Genomic DNA, 9612 nt, shown 5'->3' on the forward strand with positions numbered 1-9612 from the left:
ATGCTACTGTTCTGCGAAGTGGCACTCGTGTGCCAAATCCACTTTCGCAGCTGCGAAATACACTCGCAGAGGCTTCTACAGTGCTGCGGAGTGGTTTGGCAACAAAAATCACATTTCGCAGAAGTTTTCTTTACCCTGCGAAATTTCGCAGAGCTCTGTTTTTCCCCTGTTTTTGCTCTGTTTCGGCTCCAATTTCGGCCCGATTTTTTTCTTTTCAATTTCCTTGAAATTTCTTCCACCTGGGATCATATAAAACGATTAAAACACAACTAAAAACATGATTTAAGATCAAAAACTAAGATCAAAAGTATGGAAACAACTTGAAAATTTACAAAATTTACAAAAATTTTGGACTGTGGTAAAACCACGCCCAGCAAACCCTTTTCATTTAGGCTTTTTGAGGTTCAAGGAGGTTGATTGCCTCCTTTTCTGATTTGAATGACTCCATGAACGGCTTAAGACGATAGCCATTGACTCTAAAGCTGTCCTTGCCATTGGAATTCAATAAGTCCACCACTCCATTGGAATATACTCGGTGAATAATAAATGGACCAATCCACCTTGACTTGAGCTTCCCAGGAAAGATATGGAGTCTTGTGTCATACATCAAAACTTTTTGCCCTTCCTGAAATTCCTTGTTGGAGATGAGTTGATCATGCCACTTCTTCATCCTCTGTTTTGCAACTTTGGAATTGATATAAGCATTATTTCTCAATTCCTCCATCTCATTAAGGTCTAGAAATCTCTTTTCTCCGGCCTTGATCAAGTCCATGTTCAGCTTCTTTATGGCCCACCAAGCCTTGTATTCAACTTCCACAGGGAGATGGCATGCTTTACCATAGATAAGACGATAGGGAGACATCCCTAGAATAGTCTTATAAGCTGTTCTATATGCCCACAATGAGTCATGAAGCCTAATAGACCAATCTTTTCTGTTGGAATTCACCACTTTCATCAAGATGTTCTTGATTTCCCTGTTAGCTAGCTCAACTTGCCCAGAAGTCTGAGGATGATAAGGTGTAGCCACCTTATGCTTCACTCCATACTTGGATAACAGAGCTTCAAAAGGTTTGTTGCAAAAATGAGCTCCTCCATCACTGATTATGGCCTTGGGCACCCCAAATCTTGAGAAAATGTTCTCCTTAAGAAACTTGAGAACCACCCTGTGATCATTTTGTTTACAGGGGATTGCCTCAACCCATTTAGAAACGTAATCCACCCCCACCAAGATGTAAGAATTACCAAAAGACATTGGGAAAGGTCCCATGAAGTCAATGCCCCAAACATCAAATATCTCAACTATCAGAATGGGGTTCATAGGCATTTGATTTCTTTTTGTTAGCTTTCCAAGCCTTTGGCATTTATCACAATTCCTACACATGATGTGGGCATCTTTGAAAAGAGATGGCCAAGTAAACCCTGATTGCAATACCTTCATGGCTGTTTTCTGAGAGGCAAAGTGGCCTCCACATGCATTCTCATGACAATGAGATAGAATCCCTTGCTGCTCATCTTCAGGGACACACTTCCTAATAATCTGATCTGCACAATACTTGAAGAGAAAGGGCTCTTCCCAATAATAAGAATGAATTTTGGCGAAGAAGTGCTTCCTGTCCTGTGCATTCCACTCACTTGGAATTTCACCAGTTACTAAATAATTAGCAATATGAGCATACCAAGGAGTTTTCACTAGGAACATGAGTGATTCTTCAGGAAAATCATCATTGATAGGCAAGGGATGGGAATTATGTGCTATAACTAACCTTGACAAGTGGTCAGCTACTACATTCTCCACTCCTTTCTTATCTTTGATTTGAAGATCGAATTCTTGTAACAAAAGAATCCATCTAATCAACCTTGCTTTTGCATCTTGCTTTGTCAATAAATACTTCAAGGCTGAATGGTCAGTAAAGACAATGATGAAAGACCCCACTAAATAAGCTCGAAATTTGTCCATAGCAAATACCACAGCTAACAATTCTTTCTCTGTAGTTGTGTAGTTCCTTTGAGCTTCATTTAGTGTTTTACTTGCATAGTAAATCACATAGGGCTTCCCATCTTCTCTTTGGCCAAGCACAGCTCCTATAGCAAAGTCACTGGCATCACACATCAGTTCAAAAGGTAACTGCCAGTTAGGGGCTCTCACTATTGGAGTTGTTGTTAAAAACTTCTTCAGTTGATCAAAGCTATGCTGACACCTTTCATCCCATATAAACTTAGTATCCTTAGCTAACAGCTCACAAAGAGGTTTTGAAAGACTAGAAAAACCTTTTATAAACCTCCTATAGAACCCTGCATGGCCAAGGAACTACCTTACTCCTTTCACAGTTGTTGGAGATGGTAATTTGGCAATAAGCTCCACTTTTGCTTTATCAACTTCAATGCCCCTTTCAGAGATGATATGGCCAAGGACAATTCCTTGACGTACCATAAAATGACATTTTTCCCAATTCAGCACCAAATCTTTTTCAATGCATCTATGAAGAACTGCTTCCAAATTAACCAAGCACTCCTCAAATGTACCTCCATATACGGTGATGTCATCCATGAAAACCTCCATAATTCTCTCCACCATATCACTGAAAATACTCAACATGCATCTTTGAAATGTAGCAGGTGCATTGCATAACCCAAAAGGCATTCTTCTATAAGCAAATGTTCCAAATGGACATGTAAAAGTGGTCTTTTCCTGATCTGCCAAATCAATTTCAATTTGAAAATACCCTGAATACCCATCCAAGAAACAATAGAATGGATGTCCAGAGACTCTCTCCAGCACTTGATCAATAAATGGCAATGGAAAATGATCCTTCCTGGTGACAGCATTCAGCTTTCTATAATCAATACACACCCTCCAACCTGAAGTGAGGCGTGTAGTAATTTCTTCCCCTTTTTCATTTTGAATCACTGTGATCCCTGACTTCTTTGGTACCACTTGAGTAGGACTCACCCAAGGGCTATCAGATATAGGGTAAATGATTCCTGCTTGAAGTAGCTTCAGCACCTCAGCTCGCACCACCTCTTGTAGATGAGGATTCAACCTTCTTTGAAATTGACGAATTGGCTTTGCTTCCTCCTCCATATATATATGATGAGTACAAACTAAAGGACTAATGCCTTTCAAATCAGATATTTGCCATCCTATTGCTTTCTTACACCTCCTGAGAACTTCCATTAAACAATTCTCTTGATGACTGGTCAGAGATGAGGATATCACAACAGGACATTGATTATTTGCTTCAAGGTATGTATATTTCAGCTCCACAGGTAAAGGCTTCAGATTGAGTTTTGGAATTTCTTCTTCAACAGCTGCCTCCTCTTCTTCATTGAACAGAGGTAGAATTCCTTCTATCTTTCTCCAACTTTGTAGAGTAGCAAGCCCAATAGGAGATTCAGAAAAACCTTCCTCAATATCCACAAGACTTTCACTCAACTTGTCTTGCATATGCTGATTGCAGTGCTCCTCCACCAAAGTATCAATTATACATAGCTCTTCTGGTCCTTCTTCTTCTTCTGGAGTGATTTGCTTTTTAGACATATAGAAAATATTGAGATCCAGGGTCATATTACCAAAAGTGAGTTGCATAAGCCCATTTCTACAGTTGATGATTGCATTTGAAGTTGCAAGAAATGGCCTTCCAAGGATGATAGGAACTAAATTAGCTTCCTTCACAGTTGGATCAGTATCAAGAACAACAAAATCTACAGGATAGTAGAAATTATCCACTTGAACCAATACATCCTCAATTACTCCTCTTGGAATTTTCACTGATCTATCTGCCAAAGATAAAGTGATTGCTGTTGGCTTCAACTCTCCAAGGCCCAGTTGCTTGTAGACAGAGTATGGAAGCAAATTCACACTTGCTCCCAAGTCTAGCAAGGCTTTCTCCACTACCTTTCCTCCAATCATGACTGAAATGGTAGGACTTCCAGGGTCTTTATACTTCAAAGGAGACTTACACTGTAAGATTGCACTTACTTGCTCAGTCAAGAAGGCTTTCTTGTTTACAGTCAACCCTCTTTTGATAGTACACAAGTCCTTTAGGAATTTTGCATACGTTGGAACTTGTTTGATCATATCCAGCAGTGGAATATTAACTTTCACTTGCCTCAATACTTCCAGGATTTCAGCTGCATTTCTAACCCCCTTTTTCCCATGTAATGCTTGAGGAAAAGGTGGAGAAGTTGATTTCTTCAGCATTTCTTCCTTCAGAAGCTCTTTCTCTGGAATTGCTTTGATTGTTGCATCAGAGTCCTTCTTTTCTTCACTGATCTCACTGCCTTTATCTTCCATTTCCTTCCCTTTCTTCATCTCTTCTTCTTTCTCAACATGTGGCTTGGGTGTTGGATGCTCAATTTTTTTACCACTCCTTAGAGTGATCAAGGCCTTCACATCTTTCACCTGTGATGATTCTCCCTCATGGCTTTCCACTTCATGGACACCTTTGGGATTTTGGTTAGGTTGAGAAGGAAATCTTCCTTTTTCTTGCAGTGTATTCAAATTTGTAAGCCTTGAAATTGAATATTGGATGTTATCAAACTTTTGGTTCATGTCATTTTGCATTCCATCCATTCTTTTGTTCAACACACTCTCCATTCTATCCATTCTTTGATCCACTCTGTCCATTCTTTGATCCACTCGAGCATTGGTGGCTTCTTGCTTTCCCACAAAATCTCCCACTACCTTGCTGAGATTAGCTATTATTTGTTCAATACTTGAAGATTGCTGAGATGGTGGATCCGGCTGTTGGTATTGAGTTGCTCTGGCCTTCCATGAGAAATTTGGATGATTCCTCCAACTTGAATTGTAGGTATTTCCATATGGAGCATTGTTATTGGGCCTGAATTGTCCAACAACATTTGCTTGATCTCTATACATTTCCCTTTCAGCTGAAATTGCAGGGCACTCCTCCACCAAATGTTCAAACGATTGACAATTGGGACACAACTTCACTTGCACTGGTGCTTCAGCAACAGCTTGCACTTCATGCATTCTTTTCAGCTCCAGCTCCTCCAATCTTCTTGTCATAGCTGCCAACTTTGCTTTCATGTCATCATCTTCTTTCAAATTATACATCCCAGCTTTTGCATTATAAGCATTCAACTGAGACTTCATTTTTCCCACTTCTCCTTTGGTTGGTTCATCCCATCCCCTTGAAACATCAGCTACATAGCTCAAGAAATCCATAGCTTCCTCTGGATTTTTGCTCATGAAATCTCCTCCACACATTGTCTCGAGGAGCTGCTTCATTGAGGATGACATACCATCATAGAAATAGCTCACCAATAGCCAAGTATCAAAGCCATGGTGAGGACAAGCATTTATAGCTTCCATGTATCTCTCCCAACACTCATAAAATTTCTCATTCTCTTTAGCTGAGAAGTTTGAAATTTGCCTTTTCAAGCCATTTGTTCTATGAGTAGGAAAAAATTTCTTGAGGAACTCAGCTTGTAAATCAGTCCAAGAGCGGATACTCCTAGGCCTTAAAGAATTAAGCCAAATTTTGGCCTTATCCTTTAAAGTAAAAGGAAATAACTTAAGCCTCATCAAGTCAATTGAAGCTCCTCCCTCTTGGAATGTATTACAAACATCTTCAAATTCCTTGATGTGTGCATACGGATTCTCACTTTCCATCCCATGGAAAGTTGGTAGAAGTGGAACAAGATATGGTCTGATCACTAGCTGCTCTGTAGGGGGCACTATACATGATGGTGCACTCATACGAGGTGGATGCATACGGTCCCTCATTGATCTGAATTCATTGAGATTGTCTTGACGACCTTGGTGACTATGCTGATCTTCAGGTGCAGCCTCCATGATATTCAAGATTACTTCAAATTCTCCTTTCTGAGGTGTATCACACTTAACAAGCCTTCCTCCAATGTCTCGTATCCACTTTGGCATACACAACTAGTATTCAGCTGCAACTAAAAAATGAAAACAGAGGACACAAAAAACAGAGGACTACAATAGCAAAATTAAACTAGACTAAAATTTAAAAAGATAAACTTAGATTATAAGTAAACAAAGAAAGAATGAAAATTAGTAAAGTGAAAGAAACTTTACCAACTTGTGATGAAAATCACAAGTGCTCAACAATGGTATCACATTGAACTTGACACTCATTCCCCGACAACGGCGCCATTTGACTCATGCCCAATTGGTGTCTCAGCTGATTTGTGTTCAGCTGGTGCTCCTTGATTGAGGAAGTGATCAACAAAATTTATACCTATAACACCATACACTAGGGTAGCAAATACAAAGCTACTATAGTATAGTGGCTCTAAGGATCGTTCACTGGGAATGATTTGCAAGCAATCAAGGATACCAATTCCAAGTGAATTGGTTTTGTTTCATTTCACGGTTAGTTTAAGAAATAAAACACAAACTTTGATTGGTAAAGGTTGAGACTTAAACTAACTAACTTAACAGAAGTTTGGAATAATTTAGGAAGAAAAGCATTCCTTGGAGATTTAGGTTCACTGGGGTGGTTCCTCATGCAAAAGACATAGCTCCGGTCAGATGGTTCATTTCCTCGCATTAGAGATTCAACTTATAGTCAATTCTCTAACCGGTGATGTACAGAGACTCCTTCAATTAGATTTCACTTTAATTCTCTCACTGATACAACTTGCAATGGTTCATGCCTCTCACGAGCACTTACCATTCAAGGTGATCTTTAACCTTGGACTTCCCTTCACAAACTCGCAAGAGATAACTAATGGATGTCTCCTAGGAGTCCAAAAGCTTACCAAGTGTTGGTAATTCCAGAAAATCCTACCTTGAAGTCACCTACCAGAGGCTCGCAAGGGGTAAACTAGTGCATTTCCACGGTTGGAAATCACTTGCCTTACCAAGTGTTGGCCCAGGTGACTCTAAGATGTTTTAAGTTAACTAAAAACATTGAAATCACTGAAGGATTTCACTTCCTCTTCATTAAAAACTAAAACCACGGAGCTTTGCATTCTTGCACTTGGAACCTTCCCCGGCAACCTTAGATCCAAGGAATTGGAGGTTTAGTTACTCATTCTCTGGGGAAAACTCCTCAGAGAATTCATAACTTAGAAATAAAATGAAAATACAAAGTGAGAAGGTAAGGCAGTAGAAAGAAAAGACCTTTACTAGCTTACCAAACGTTTTTCAGAAGAAGCTCCTCTCTGAGAACAGGCTCCCGAGAGGTATTTATATCAAACTAATATAAAACTAATTCTTACAAAGATATTTGGTCTTTTTACTAACTTAAAAACTAAGGAATCATGTAATTGGTGGTTTACAAGGAGTATTTTGGGATTTAGACAACAAAAATCTAATGGAAAATATCTCCCAATGTCGGTAGCAAGCTTCGGGAGGCTTCAGGAGCCATTTCGCAGGAGAAAAGTGGTGTCTGCGAAATTTCGCAGACACCCAAGAGGGCTGCGAAATTATTTCGCAAGACCGAGCTATCTTCACCAGGCTGCAAAGTTGGCTTCCATCTTGAAGTTTCTAGCTTCCCTCTCGCGGCATGGTTCGTGCATCGTCAGAAGGAGAAACACCTTACTGTACAAAAGTGTTGCGAAATTCTCGCAACAAAAGGTTGATTCCGCAGCACTTCAGAGTGACTGGCTTGTAATGGCTGCAACTTCTTCGTTTCAACTCCAAATCGCGCACCGTTTGAAGCATTGGATTGTTGACTTCCTGAGCTTTGAAATGGTATATAGCTTGCATCATTTGGACTTCAGAAAGTGCTCCAAAAGTGGCTGCTACGACTGTCATCAAGAATAGGCTTCATGACAGATTCTCTTTGCTTTTTCTCCTTGCAATCCGGATTCACTCTTGGCAATTGAATTCTAAGCTTTGCCCAAGATTCCTCATAGCTCTCCTCATTCTTGACTTACTTTGGTGATCAAAATACTAACAAAAACACCAAAACTTACACAAAGTGATCAAAATTTCTTTAAAGGATCCTTAACATGCCAATTGAGTTAAAAGGCCTAAACTACTACTCAAAAGTGTTAAAAAGGATTAATTAAAGGCTATCAAATAGCACTTTTTGAGTAGTAATCACCTATAAACTCTATAAATGTATGGTTTTATGTAAGAAAATTGTTTGGGAGAGGTCATTTATTTTTTATGGATAAATTACTTTTATAACAAAGTAGATTAGTCGATTTGCAATGGTTTAAATCCATCACAATAATACTCTTTTGTCAACGGATATTTACTATTGCAATTATTGTTGATAAAATAATTACATGTATAAGCAATGGGTAATTTAATTTACAATGGAGTAGGTGTCTTAGAAATTCGTAACAACTGAAATCCATTAAAAAAGTAAACTTAGGTGGGTTGACAAAACTCAATATATATATATATATATATATATTTGGTAGTGAACAATTTATGAGTTTGAAAATGAATGAAGGAATTTATATTCATATAAATAAATTTAATAAGTGTATAACCTATTTATTGAGCATAAAGGTCAATAGTGAGGAAGAAGATGCAATTATTATTTTATTGGCATCCCTATCAAAATAAAATGAGACATTGGTGATTACGCTTTTAATTGGAAAGAAAACGTTTATTGTGGATGAGGTGTCAATTGCTCGTCTAGAAATAAAAATCTATAAGAAACCAAGTAGTTCGTTTCATATTGAATAAGTTCTTATTGTGAAGTCTGAATCACATCCTGGTAGGAGTAAATCATAAGAGAGATATTAAGATAGAGGAATTGATCATTTTCAATCAGACTATTAGGGGGATGTGGAGTGTTATTATTTCCACAAAAAAAAAAAAAAAAAAACTTGTCATAAGGTATCGTGAAGAAATGACAAAGCAACAAGAGGAAAAGAAAATTCTTGAATCTCAAGAAACTTCAAAATCTATTAATATTACTGATAAAAAGTTTGATAAGTTAATGTTTTTATTATAATAGGTGATGAAAATTTTTATGACTTTTAGATTTTAGATTCTTGATGTTTATTTCATATGGGCCCATATAAGGAGTTGTTTGATACCTATAAGGAATGCAATGCTACTACAACTTTAATAAGAAATTGTTCAAGCTCCAAAATCATTAGGATTGGTACTATAAAAGTGATGATGTTAAATGGTATTGTAAGGACATTGACTAATGTTAAACATGTTCTAAAGTTAAGAAAGATTTTAATTTTTTTGGGAACTCTAAGAATTATGGGTTATAATTTTTCTACAAAGAACATTATTATGAACATTAATAAAGGGGCTTTGATAGCTATAAAAAAGGAAAAAGATGAAACATTTTTAAAACATTGATTGGGAAGACAATGTTAGGTGGAGTTATGGTGATGGAGCAACCATGAAGAGTTTTATCCTAAAGAAATTATTAGATTAGATTTAGAAGAACATGACAAGATGTTGATATAAGATTAAAAAAATTATAAAAAAAAAAAACACTAAGGCAAGATGATCAAGACTCTATTTTCAAGTAAAGGTACTTATAGGCATAAAGATGAGACTAATTGGAAAACAAATGAAGTTATAAAGAAGATAAAGACGATTTCTCAAGACAAGTTCAATGAGCATTTGAAAGGAGAGATAAATATACATATAGATTGAGAGAATTTGAGTCAAGGTAAAGATTTTTGGTAATT

Source organism: Vitis vinifera, chromosome 16 (genome assembly GCF_030704535.1).
Source record: "Vitis vinifera cultivar Pinot Noir 40024 chromosome 16, ASM3070453v1".
In the NCBI taxonomy this organism is placed as follows: Eukaryota; Viridiplantae; Streptophyta; class Magnoliopsida; order Vitales; family Vitaceae; genus Vitis; species Vitis vinifera.